A 14641-nucleotide genomic window follows, 5' to 3' on the forward strand; every position below is an offset into this window, starting at 1 on the left:
GTGCTGACAATACAAGGGAAACTAGAAAACATTTTGAATGGAATGGCAATAGTACAACATACGAAAATTTGTAAGAAACAGCTGACACAGTGCTTACAGGTGAAAGATTACAGCATTAATTTTTAATCCTTTTAATTTTCTAATGTAAATATGTAAAGGTAAAATTTCTCTCTATGTTCCAGTTCAAATGCTGTCTAGTTTACTTTCTATTACCTTTTAGGACCTATGGATTATTTAGAAGTATGTTGTTTAATTTCCAAATATTCAGGAATTACCATTTTGTTTCTGATTTCTAATTTAGTTCTGCTATTGTCAAATAATGTACTCTGTATGATTTCAGTACTTTTAAATTTATTGAGAACTGCTTCATGGTTCAGCATATAGTCAAGTCTATCTTGATGAATGTGCCGTGAGTTCTGAAAAGAATATGTATTCTGCTGTCGTGGGTAGAGTGTGCTAGAAATGCCATTTAGGTCAATTTTGTTGATGCTGCTCAATTCTTCTACACCTTTAGTAATTTTCTGTCTAATTTCATAGGAAGAGCATGAAGAACTCTTTGTAGGAAGAGCAATGTTGAAGTCTCCAAATATAATTGTGGATTTATCTAATTCTTCTTTCTGTTCTGTCCATTTTAGAGTCATGTATTTTAAAGCTCTCTTAATTGGGTAGTTTAGGATTATGTCTTCTTGATGAATTACCCTCCTGTTCCTATAAAACGTCCCTCGTTAGTCTTGATGATATTCTTTGTTTTGAATTCTACTTTGTCTGATATTAATATAGCCAATTCTTCTTTCTTAGGATTAGCATGTGCACATTACATCTTTTTTCAATACTTTGAATTCTAACTTATCCGTGTCTTTGTGTTTAAAGTGATTTCCTTATAAGCAGCACACAGTCGGTCTTGCATTTTTATCCAGTCTGGACGGATTTCTGCCTTTTAATGGGAATGTTTACCATTTATATTCAATATAATTAATAATATAATTAAGTAAATTTACCTTCTTGTTATTTGTTTTGAATTTGGCCCAAATGTTCTTTGTTCCCTCTTTTCTCTTTCCCTGTTTTCTTTTGGATTAATTGAATATTTTTTATCATTCTAGTTTAATTCCACTATTGGGTTATAAGCAATACTTCTTTGTTTGTTCACTAGGGTTCACAATATGCATCTCTAACTTATCACAATCTACTTTCCATTAATATTATACTACTTCACATATAAATTAAAAACCCTGTAATAGTATACTTCCATTCCCCTCCTCATGTACTTTGTGCTATTTTACCATAAAATTTATTCTCACATAGATTAAAATCCACAATATATTGGTTTGATTTTGCTTTCAGTAATCAATCATTTTTACAGAAATGTAATATACTTAAATTAAAAAATTATGTTAATTTACCATTTCTGGAGCTTTTCATTTCTCTCTGTAGATCCAAATTTTCATCATTTATTTTCCTTCCATGTGAAGAACTTCTTTTATAACATTTCTTGTAATCCAGGTCTGTTAACCAAAACTTCTCAGTTTTTTTTTCTGAAGAAGTCTTTGTTTTGCTTTCAATATTGAAGAATATTTTTGTCAGATATATAAATCTAGTTTTACAGTTTCTTTTTTTCTTTCAGCACCTTGAAGATGTTTTTCCATTCTTCTGGCATGCATAGTCTTTTTTTTTTTTTTTTTTTTTTTTAATTTACTTTTGGCTGCATTGTGTCTTCGTGGTTTGGTCTTAGTTGCTCCGCGGGCTTTCTCTAGTTGCTGCAGCGGGGGCTACTCTTCGTTGCGGTGCACGGGCTTCTCATTGTGGTGGCTTCTCTTGTTGCAGAGCTTGGGCTCTAGGCGCACGGGCTTCAGTAGTTGTGGCATGCAGGCTCAGTAGTTGTGGCGCACGGGCTTAGCTGCTCCGAGGAATCTTCCCGGACCAGAGATCAAACCCGTGTCCCCTGCAATGGCAGGCAGATTCTTAACCACTGCGCCACGAGGGAAGTCCCTGGCATGCATAGTCTTTGATGAGAAATTGGATTAATATATTTATTCTTCTATACATAATTTTTTCTGGCTGTTTTTAAGATTTTTCTCTTCATCTCTTGTTTTCAGAAATTTAATTAATATGCTTTTTTTGTGTTTTTCCAGCTTGAGATTTGATGAACATCTTGGATCTGTGGATTTATATTTTTAAATCAAATTTGTAAAATTCCTTGTCATTATCCTTCAAATGTTTCTGTATACATATGAATTTAATATATGACAAATGTGTTTTTTAAGTCAGTGGCAAACATACATCCTGTGAAATAAATGGTTTGGAACCTTTATTTTTTTCTACTTCACTCCATTCACAAAAATAAATTGCTTTTATATTAACAACCTCACGTAAAGAACAGAAATATAAAAGTTTTCCTTGAAAATAAAAGGTTTAGTTTAAGAACTTAGTGTCAAATATTCAAGTTATTGCCCTAGCAAAACCTGTATGTATTTATACAAAAATTACTGGCCCTGATAACACTTAAATATTGGCCAGCTGGGTAGGCACCCCCCAGCCATCCCCCAAATCAGATCTGCCATATGTGATTGCGTGGTTTATGGCAACCATGTTCCAAATATTTTTTTATCAGCTGTTCTTTGAAATAAAAATGATGAAAATCATGTGTTTCTTTCAAAAAAATGTTCCCTGTATCTGGTTCAACTGCAACATATAGTAAAACAATAACAATAATGTTTTAAACAAAATAGAAATCTATTTCTCTCTCATGTTAACATAGCAGTTCAAGGTTTATATAGAGGCTTGAATATCATCAGGTTCGCAGACTCCATCCCTCTTATTGCTTTGTGGCTTCCAGCTTGTGATCCAAGCTCCATGTATCTTACCCATTTATCTATTTTATCTTAGCCAGCCAGGAGGAGAAACAGAGGAGAAAATCACGCCCCTCCCTTTAAAAATATTTCCTGAAAAAATGTCAACACTAATTCCATTTATACCCTACGGTCAGAATTTAATAACATGGCCATGTCTAACTACAAGGAAGTCTGGGGAATGAGGTTTTGTCCCGGGCTACGGTTTCCAGGTAATTTTCAGGTGCTGCATTATTGAAGGAGAAGGTGGAGAACAGATATTAGGGGACAAATAGCCTTTCCGTATTGCTCATTCTTTCCTTCAACAAAACTGTCTGGCCACCAATATATAAGGCACTAGTAACAGACTCTAAGAATGAACTTACAGTCCCTCCCACATGAACTAAGAACATGTATCTTTTATTCCCTGCCTACAGCCTATTTTCAACCAGTTTTGTGTGTAATTATATTTTGTTGGTTTAGTTCCTACTAATCACCATTACTAAGCTCCACATAGAACTCAGCACTATATTACGCACCATGAGAGATCCTTGAGTGTTAGAACGAAAGAAAACTTCAGAGATCATTTAATCCTTTGTGGTTAAGAAAACTGAGGTCCAGAGAGAAGGGACTTACCCAAGATGCCTGCTTCAATCTCTTTGTTGGCAGGGACTCAGATCTCTATCTGCAATCACCACAGAGTTTGTCAGGACTCTGAAATTCAAGAAGTAGAGGCTGAGCTTCCCTCAGGATTCCCCTGCTGTATGAGTCATAGAGAAAAACCCCTGGGGACAGCCAGCAATCCACAAAGCTGCTGCTATAAGAAAGTAGCTTGCTAGGCACTTGAACTTCTCACTATTTAATGGGAATTGATCCCACCTAGACTGCTAAAATACCTTTCATACCAGCATCTGTACCTGGAAAGAAACCAGTTAGCTGAACGTGCTGGATTTAACACCCTAATCCAACACCAGCTGTGTGTCCTTGAGCACACTGCTTAACCCCACTGAGTTTCAAATTTCTTAGCTCTAACTTAGAGGTGATCATCCCTATACTATTGTACTAAAAGGATCTAGTGAAATACCATAGATGATACCTTGAACACAATACCCGGTACTTGATAAATGTAACTTTTATTCAATAACATTCATGTATCATTGCTTCCAGGAAGAACTTCCTTTACCAAAACCATTTTGGATGATTCACTACCTCAAATCCTTCAATGGCTCCCAATCACTTACAGAAGAAAGTCCAAACCCCCAGCCTGATGTTCAAGGTCTTTTCTTAAAAAAGGGAAGCTTTGATAAATCCAAGATGGAGTTAAAACATAAGTCAACTGACTCTTGTTCTAATAATCCCTGAACAAATAACTATAGTAAGATGTAGAAGGTTCTACAAGAGAGATTAATATAGAGCCCTGGGGTGGAAGGGAGGACCATTTGTCATAATAATGCTTACATCTTCTCAGCCATTCCCGTCAAGGGATTGGAACACATCCTAAAAGAATAACTGTAGTCATTTCTAGGCGGCAGAGTTGTGGGTAGTTTTTAATAATTTTGTTATCAGTTTGAGTATTTTATATCAGCAGCAAAACATTTTTCATCGGTGTAATAAAAGTAATACGAAAATGATAGTAATATACGGTGCCTATAACTGAAGGAAGTAATGAAGGGGGAAGTTTGTGAATGAAGTCCGATATTAGGACATTTAATGACAAGATAACCCCAGTAGTCCTTGGGGTCATAAGAAAGTATATGTCACACAAAGGATCACTGCCTGTTTATTCTATCTCAAGTCCCAAGGTCATTTTTCTCTTTCTGAGACTCTATGGCTACATCTTGAGGCTAGACTTGCAAATGAAGGGCACTCCTCAGCTCTAAGATAATCAGCTAACAAGAGATTCAGATCTAAAATATAACAGAAAATCATGCAAATCAATAACAAACAGAAAGCCACCCCAATAGAAATATGGTAACAGGATACAAACAGTCAATTTCCGAAGAGGAAGCCTCAAAAGCTAACAAGCTTTAAAGAGATGTTCAAAATCATCAGCAATTAGAGAAATGCAAATGACATTTTGAACCTAGGAAAAATTATAAGCATTTTGCACTAGCAAAAACAATTTAAAAAAAAGAAAAAAACTGTGTCATAAACTTGGTTGGTGAGGTTGTGGAGAAACTGGAACCCTATACATTGTTGGTGGGAATGCAAAATGGTGCAGCCGCTATGGAAAACAAGATGGAGGTTCCTTACAAAATTAAAAATATAGCTACCATATGATCCAGGAATCCCACTTCTGGGTATATATCCAAAAGAATTGAAATCAGAATCTTGAAGAAGTATCTGCACTCCCATGTTCAATGCAACACTATTCACAATAACTAAGGTGTGGAAACAACCTGAAAGTCCATTGACACATGAATAGATAAAGAAAACATGGTATATACATACACAATAGAATATTATTCAGCCTTAAAAAAGAAGGAAATCCTGCCATATATGACAACATGGATGAACCTGGAGGACATTATGCTAAATGACATAAGCCAGTCACAGAAGAACAAATACTGCATGATCCTACTTATATGAGGTACCTAAAATAGTCAAACTCAGGGAATTCCCTGGTGGTCCAGTGGTTAGGACTCCACGCTTTCATTGTCAAGGGTGTGGGTTCAATCCCTGGTTGGTGAACTAAGATCTCACAAGCCACGCAGTGTGGCCAAAAAAAAAAAAAAGTCCAACTCATGGAAGTAGAGAATAGAATGATGGTTGCCAGAGGCTAGGGAGAGGGGAAAATGGGGAGTTGCTCAATGGGGATAAAGTTTCAGTTATGCAAGATGAATATGTTCTGGAGCTTTGCTGTACAGCATAGTGCCTATAATCAACAATACAGTATTGTATATTTAAAGATTTGTTAGGAAAGTAGGTCCCATGTTAACTGTTCTTACAAAACAATCAATAATAATATTAATAATTACCCGAAGAGGCTCAAGGAAACTTTTGCAGGTGAAAGAAAAAGAAAAAGCAAAACCGAACTAGTAGTGATGTGGGAACTAATGGCCCAGTGGGAGGATATCCTGGAAGGCAAACTAGCAACACTTACTCCCACTCCTTACTCTATGTGTAGATTGTTGGGTATATCTACACATACCCAACAATCTCCCTCCAGGGTGTAAAGCACAAGAAATTCTCACAAAGCTTCATCAGAGGACACGCCTGGAGATGTTTATTGTTGTATTTCTTTCTTGGAGCAAATGGGAAGATGGGGTGGAAAATAATTCTGATGCTCATTCCTGGGAAAGTGAGTAGGTAAAAGTAGGTAGAGACACAGCATAAAACACCATGAAATATCAGACAGGAGTTCATAGGAATGGTTTAGGTTATTGTTATAGCAACACTGATGAATCTTAAAAACATTGCCCTTGATGAAAAAAAAGGGAAAACCAGAATGGATACATTTATGAAGATTCAAAATACATGCATATAAAACAATATGCATTTTGAGAGAACTCATGCAAACAGAGAGAGAGACATAAACCCAATAGCATCTCTTTGGCCTCTCCTCCTCCCACGCTCCCTGTGTGTCTACACTTTCCATGCCAACAATACTGAACTGCTTGTAGTTCCATGAACTCAGCATGCTGTTTCACTATTGTCGGCCTCTGTACATGCTGTTCCTTCCCCCAATCCTCCTGTCTGGTTCACTGCGGGATGGGCACACTGAATCTTACTCACTACTGAATCATTGGAGCTTACAGCTTGCTATTTGGCGCAGAATAGCTGCTCAGTAAATATTGTTGACTTAAACTCAGTTTAGACAGCTTCAGCAGGCCTCCCCTGCACCACAAGCCCCCTCCTCTCCTTTCCCAATCTTTTTGTGTAATAGCTACCTGTTATTGAGTACCTTCTAAATCCCAACACCATACTAATATGTGGAAGGCACACACATGAAGGTCAAGATTCTGGGAGCTCAGTATGGAAAGAAGACTGGGGTATAAAGTTCCATGTGTTCATTCTCATTTAATCCCCACCACCACACATTTTCTGTAAGATAATCCTTACCACTGTACCTGGCATCCACTAGACCAGAGCCCCTCTGGTTCATTCCCATCAAGAGTAAACTTCCAGCCATATACCAGGGCATAGGAGAAGATGTCACATGATGCAGTTGCTTGGGGCGATCTAGAAGACCCTTTGCTTCTACAGATATTCAACCAGTCCTCCTCTTGGAAGGCCCAACTTTGCCCTGTTCAGAAGTTCCAGAATCCAGAACCTTTCTAAGGCTCTAGGCTATACATTTCTTTGCTCTCTTTGTTCTCCAGAACTTCTCAGGTCTGCTAATACCAATTGGACCAGTTGTCCATCTGCTTTCCAGCTTTCAGTACCCTTATCATCCTTTCTTCCCTTCTTTTTGTCCTTGAGTTTATGCCATGCATTATGCTAAATTTCAGTTACTGTCATTTTATTGGTGTTTCCGGAGAGAACAGGGATAAATGAGTATGTTCAATTTATCATCTTTAACCGAAGTCTGCCCATTCTCAGACAATGTAAATAGTTTAAAATGTTTTACTTAGTTTGAGGCAAAACAGGCAACTTGGTAAGATCCGTCTCGCATTCTTGTTTTGACACAGTAAATCTTCAGATATTAGAGAACACCTTCATTTCCCCTTTACACTTTGATTCCTCTCTTCTCCAGGATAAAGACAAACCCCCCTCTGGTATTCATTAAAATTATTTTATTTGTGTGCAATAGAAACTACACCCAGCAAACATACAAAAAAGGTTGAGGGGAGACGGGTGCGCTGAAAGGAAGAACACTGAGCTAGCTCACAGCTGCCTACACCATAGATCACTGGTTTTCAACATGCGCTCCCAGAGCAGCAGCAGCGTACTTGGGAACTTTCTGAATTGCAAGTTCTCATGCCCCACCCTAGACCTACTGGACCAAAAAGTCTGGGGCTGGCACCTAGCAATCCATATGTTAACAAGGAGACTCTGATGCACACTCAAGTCTGGGAGCAACTGCCTTAGGATCAGCTATGGTCAAGGACACAGGGACCTCAAGAACAAATCTGGCCACTGTGTTACCTGAGAAAGAGCGATTATAAACTGGAGAGCCACTCATTTGATACGAATTACACTCCAACCTCCCAGTAATTAATAGTACTCCTACGGAAGAGACAGTTAACTTCCAGACGGTCGGTGTTGAAAACGACGCCCAGGACTTCCCTGGTGGCGCAGTGGTTAAGAATCTGCTTGCCAATGCAGGGGACACAGGTTCGATCCCTGGTCTGGGAAGATCCCACATGCCGCAGAGTAACTAAGCCCGAGAGCCACAACTACTGAAGGTGGCGCGCCTAGAGCCCGTGCTCCGCAACAAAGAGAAGCCACCGCAATGAGAAGCCCACGCACCGCAACAAACAGTAGCCCCACCCGCCGCAACTAGAGAAAGCCTGCGCGCAGCAACGAAGACCCAACACAGCCATAAATAAATAAATAAATAAATAAATTTTTTTTTTAAAAAGAAAAAGAAAATGACTCCCATCCATTCACACTTTAGTTTCATGCTTTCACTTGCTCTCTCTATTGTACGTGAGTGTCTATTCTAAAAGAGCTGACCCAGGTCTACAGCATCCTCTCCACTGGGTATTCATGGTGCTACTCATACTACAGGCTTGAAAACAGCTTTGTGCTGAAGGCTGATAGCCTTCTGGAGAGCTTTGCTCTCAGGAGCTAATGGTTTAAGGTTTTTTTCACCAAGAGGTAATCTACAACAAAGACAGTGTATCTCCTATCCTTGGTTTGGTTTCATTCCAGCCTTAGAAAACAGAGGGAGATGCACCCCAAAGAAACAATTTGATTTTGATCGATACTTGAGTTATTATGATTCAGAAAAGTTTCTGAGAAGTTTCAAGAAGAGAGTTAAAGAATCATAAATTTAAAAAAAAATAATAAAAAATTTTAAAAAAGAGTCATAAATAAAACAATCTATTTTTTTATTAATTAATTAATTTATTTATTTATTTTTGGCTGTGTTGGGTCTTTGTTTCTGTGCGAGGGCTTTCTCTAGTTGTGGCAAGTGGGGGCCACTCTTCATCGCGGTGCGCAGGCCTCTCACTATCGCGGCCTCTCTTGTTGCGGAGCACAGGCTCCAGACGCGCAGGCTTAGTAATTGTGGCTCACGGGCCCAGCTGCTCCGCGGCATGTGGGATCTTCCCAGACCAGGGCTCGAACCCGTGTCCCCTGCATTGGCAGGCAGATTCTCAACCACTGCGCCACCAGGGAAGCCCCAAAACAATCTATTTTTTTTGTCACAGGGGCATTGTTTCTCATCTCTGACCCAACTTGCTCAGAGAGCCACTAAGATTCTAATATACCAAGGATCCAATATATTGAAAGGAAAATAATGGTTTCAATTTGAGGGTCTATTGTATGCCCAACAAGGTGCAAAGCTTTTATATGTAGTACGTCAATTCACTTAAAGTTTAAAGCATTCATGAGTTTTATCCTCCTTTTAAATATGATGAAGCTAGGGCTCAGAAAGGATGAACAGCTTGACCAAAGGCACACAGCTAGTAAATCAAGATTAAACTCCTATCTATCTGCCTGCAGCATCCTTGATCTTAACCACCTGCCACACTGGCTCCATGAACACACAGAGCTATGTTTCAAATAAAGCAGTTCCCAGTTTGGACAGAACTGGGTCAGTCCAAAAGGTATTCAGAGTTTTACTCTGCCCAGAACACATCTTAATCTCCACCACCACCAAACAGTCTTATCTGCCTAATAAATGATTGCATTTTCTTCAAGACCCAGTAATGGGTCACCTCCTTTATGAAGCTTTCCTACCACCCCAAAACTGAGTCAGTCACTTATTTTATCCTGCTGCTATTTGTTTACCTGTATGTCTCTCCCACAAAACTGTGAGCTCTTAGGAAACAAGATTGGCTTGATCTCTTGCATCACTACCACCTAGGGCAGGGCTAAACACATAGGGTGTATTTAGTAGCTGCTTGTTGATTCAAAAAATAAATTAAAGAATGATGGATAGATAGATGGATGGATGGATGGATGGATGGGTCTCAAAGGGAAATGATAGTAGCAAATACATGACTTTAGTATGGATAGCTCAAGTGTCAGTTAGGGCAAAACCAAAGCTATTTATCTAAAAACACTGGTGCTTCAGTCCAGTGAGTCTTGCCCTTGGTATTTCTTTTATATCTCTACCAATTTCGCATGTCTCCTATCTTCTCCCTTTCCCCCTTTCCTTTACTTCCGTTGTCTTCCTTCTCTCTCTCTCCCTCTTTCCCTCTCTCTGTCTCTCTCTCTTAAATGCCTATAATATAGAACTTAAGTTATTCATATAATATTTTCATTTGTTATAATATATGATTCAGATACAAATAACGTTCCCCATTCTTAATTTCAAAATACAATGGATGGAACATTTTTATAATGTCTAAAAATAAGATCCAAAACAAAAACACCCACAACTCTCTCCCTTGAGTTAACAGAATACAGTAAATTGATTTTTTCTTTTTTTTTGGTGAGTCAGTGACTATCAATAGGGAAAAAATTATCCAACTCTGTTCAATGGTAAGAATTAACACAGTTTCAGCACCTACTAAGTGCCAGCAATGCATTAATCATAAATAAACAATAATTAATCATATATAATATATATTATTAATTATATATTAATAATTAAGCAAATATCCTCCATCTTATTATCTGCATTTATAGGGAGACAACTGAGGCTCAGAGAGGTTAAGTGACTCTTCCAGTACTACCCAGTAAGGAAGAGGAGGTGAGATTCAAATTCAAGACACATACTTTCTCACTTGATTAAACATTTTCTCACGTGAAATCAAAGAAGCCATATTGGTAGGAGAAAGGAAGAGGAAATTCCCCTAGCTAAAAACAAAAAGGATTAAGGAACACTTTTTCAAGGAGAATACCAAGGTTACTCGGCCATGGTTTTGTAATCACGGGTGTAGAGCTTGCATGCTGACACTTCCTATGATTCAGCTCTGCCGTCTTACTCGGCTCTTTACAGAATTAAACCACATTTTAGAAAAGGAAACAATATCAGACTGATAATAATTTCTGTTTAAAATCTGATAATTTAAAACAAAGGTGAAAGCCAGTGGAATGACAGAGATTTTTATCTCACCTTCTAGTCACAGAAATGTTGACTGTGAAAAAAGTTTGAATTCCAAATTCCAGAAACAAAACTTTCTTTGCTAACTCTGGAGGTTTGTCATATTATTTCACAACCTACACTCCCCACGCCCCCACTCTCATGAGTCTGCTTCCCCTTCCTCCCTCAGTCCATGCCATGAACCCAAAGACAGGCTACAGGAAAGGGGCTGTTAGGGAGGAGCCCAGGAGTCGTTCCCTGCATGTGGCACTTCTGAGAATCTCTAAATACCACCTCCCCGTGATCCTCTCAAGCGGCTCGGGGCTGAGCGAGAAGGAGGAGGAAACCGGGCAGTATGTTAGCCCCGCTTGGGTTCTGAGAATTGCTACTTGGCCATAGTTTTCTCTGGCTTGAACCATAGCAGCAGGCAAGGTGGAAAGTGCAAGAAAAGAAAGTGTAACTGATGTCCTCGGGGAAGTCATCAGAGTGAAACCAGTGGGGTCTGCAGGAGACCTCAGTTCTGGCCAAGGCCAAGGTGGCCTGCCAAGTGTGGTTGCCAGGCTTGCACCCCGTCCAGACTTGGGGGAGCCTTGTAGCATCAGCGTTCTTCTCTCGCACCTCCTTAGGTTACTATTGCATTTTGCACCTTCATTCTTAAGAAGTCACATGTCCCATTAAATGTGAGTCTTTCCCAAGGCCAGTCTGAAGCCTCTACTCTTCTGGGCTGCATCTTGACAAGTTAGTACACTATTGTGGTTGAACATGGTCTGTGGATTTAAGCAGATCTGACTTCAAATTCTGGGTCTGTCTATTGCCATCTATGTGCCTTCATGTCATTTGGTCCTTCGACTTCTCTGTGAGAAGAAATCTCTAATCTATGTTTTCATTCCCTACCTCTAACATAGCCAACTGTCTGCTAAATATTTCCACTTAGATGTTCCTTTATTGCCTCAAATATGACAAACAAAAAGCATTATCTACTCTTCCCCATCCCCTCACATCCTTTGTACTGTTCTTTCTTTCTGCTAATGGAACCACCAGCCATTGAGATCCATTTTTAATTCCCCATATTGAGTTAGAACATAAATCTTTTTGATTCTTCCTCCATATAGTTCTCTGTAGTCCAACTCTTCATTTCTAACAGGTTCTGGTCAGTTCATGACATTTTATTCCCCTATATGTGTACTCCTTTTGAAACAGGAGGGAAAGGGGACAGGGCACAACCTTTAAAAGAATGACATAGCCATAGGACATGACAAAAACTGGTTAGAACCAGCTAGGTCCAAGATGGCAGAAGACTCGACCTCCAGTGGACCTTGAGCCTCATTATATGCTCATTGTAATACATTAGCATCTAAATAACACACCCACCAGCACCATGACAGTTCTGAGGCTAACCATAAAAGGCCAAAAAGCAGGCAGTGGCCCAATTCCTGGAAATCCCCACCCCTTCTCTGAAATAGTTGGAATAATCCTCCCACTCATTAGCCTATGAAATTACCCAGCCCATAAAAACTAACCACGCCATATTTGGGGGCCTCTCACCTTCTGAGATGGCCCACACTCTGTCTGCGGAGTGTGTTTCTCTCTACATAAATCCACTTCTTACCTATTACTTTGTCTCTCACTGAATTCTTTCTGCAATGAGATATCAAGAACCTGAACTTCATTAAGTCCTGAGACCACGTGTGTGATCTCAATTAAAAGACCATGGGTTTAAGTCCCAATCTGGTTTTGGCCAGGTTCGAGTTCTGGCACGTGGGTTCAAGTCCCAGTCTGAGTTGCACAGTTTCACTTTCAAACTAGCCTTTATTCCACAGCCAGAAAAATTCTTTCTGAAATCACCTTGACCAAAATACCTTTCCATCACCACCTTCACTGCCATTAAAACCATCAACAAACTTCCAACTGGAAAAGTGTATACTCCTTGACCTGGTGCTCAAGGCTCTTCATATCCAGGCTCAGCTTCTTCCAGCATCATCTCCCAGGGCTCCCCACCTAAGGCTTCTGCTTCCATCAAACCATTTCACTCAACATGTACTCATTCCATTCACTAAATATTAGTAGAATGCCCACATTAAGCCAAGTATTAGGGATACAGGGGGTGAATAAACAGACACAGCCTCTCTGTAGTAGAACAGTCTTTAGACACATAAACACATGTATGATGACAAATTGTGAACTCCTGGTTAAACATGACAGATTGACCATAGCATTTATATCTTTTCTTTCCTCCAATGAAATAAATGACAACAACAACAGCAAGAAACTGTTTAACATATAAGTGGACAACACATCATGATGAAACTTTGGAAGACAGGCTATAGATAGATGAGCAATGATCAACTAAGCAGAGTGGAGAAAATTTCAACCTTAACCACCTGGAGAGGCATATTCTGACATAATCAGTCATGGACCCTGTGGAACCATCTGCAAGGCAAGGCTCTCATGGGCCTGATCTTCCACAGAGGCATGAGGCTGCACATCCGGACACAGACAGGATTAAACTCTTAGATTCCCCCTTGGCCCTGCAGAGCCTGACAGCCACCCTATAGGCAGAAGACAGAAGAGCTAGTGTCTGGAGGAATTATTTGAGGAAGCTCCAGACTCATGAACATCAGGCACAGAGCAGAACAGAGATGCACGGGTCTGAAAATGATCATGTCAGGGCCCATCACCGTGACATTCCAGAACTCCATGGATAAAAAGATGATCCTAAAAGCTCCAGCTGCAGAGTGGTAGGGAGACAGGAGATGATCGTATGCAAACAAACAGGAATCAGAAGTGCAATCAAGCTTCTACCAGAAATGCTAGAAGTTGGAAAAGAACTGGAGAAAGCCTTCAGATTTCTAAGGAAATTTTTAATCTAGAATCCATTACTTAGCTACACTATCAGCAAACATAGGGGGAAACATATAAACATTTTCAGACATATGAAGGCTCAGAAAATTTACCTCCCATACACTCCCTCTTTTTTAGGAAGTTAGTTGAGAACATCCTCCTGCTAAGCAAAGGAATGAAGCAAAAAGAGGAAGACGCAGAGACCCAAGAAATAAGGGGTCCAAAACAGGAAAGCAATGAAGGGAATTTCCAGGATGCCAGCGGGGCAAGACACAAAGAGAACTCGCTGTACGGTCAGCACAGGGTGGAGGGCTCCAGAACAAGGGCTGTAGGAAAATTAAAAATGACACACATTAATATCTGATATATTTTACCAATTAGAACAGGGCTGGGCAAACTCCAGCCTATGGACCAAATTCTGCCCGCCACTTTTTACTGGCACACAGCCATGCCCATTCATGTACATATTGCCCATGATTGCTCCCTCTGTAACAGCTGAGTTGAACAGTTGCGACAGAGACTGTCTAGACTGAAAAGTGTAAAATTTTTACTATGTAATCCTTCACTAAGAAAGAATTTGTCAATCCCTGATTTAAAAGGGAAAAAAAAAATACTGATTTGATGGACTGGGTGAAGAAAGAATAAATACAAGGAAAAAAATTCACACCAACTGGAGGTAAAGAAGCAACTGTGAACTCAGGAAATACAAAGTTGTGCGAGAAAAGAAATGATCATAGGAAACTACTTAAACTCTGCAGTGGACAATATTCGCATGATCATAAAAACATAAACTCTGATTCTGATTTATCAAAAAATTATGATATGCATATCAAGG

This window comes from Balaenoptera physalus (assembly GCF_965194825.1).
Source record: "Balaenoptera physalus genome assembly, chromosome: 7".
Taxonomy (NCBI): Eukaryota; Metazoa; Chordata; class Mammalia; order Artiodactyla; family Balaenopteridae; genus Balaenoptera; species Balaenoptera physalus.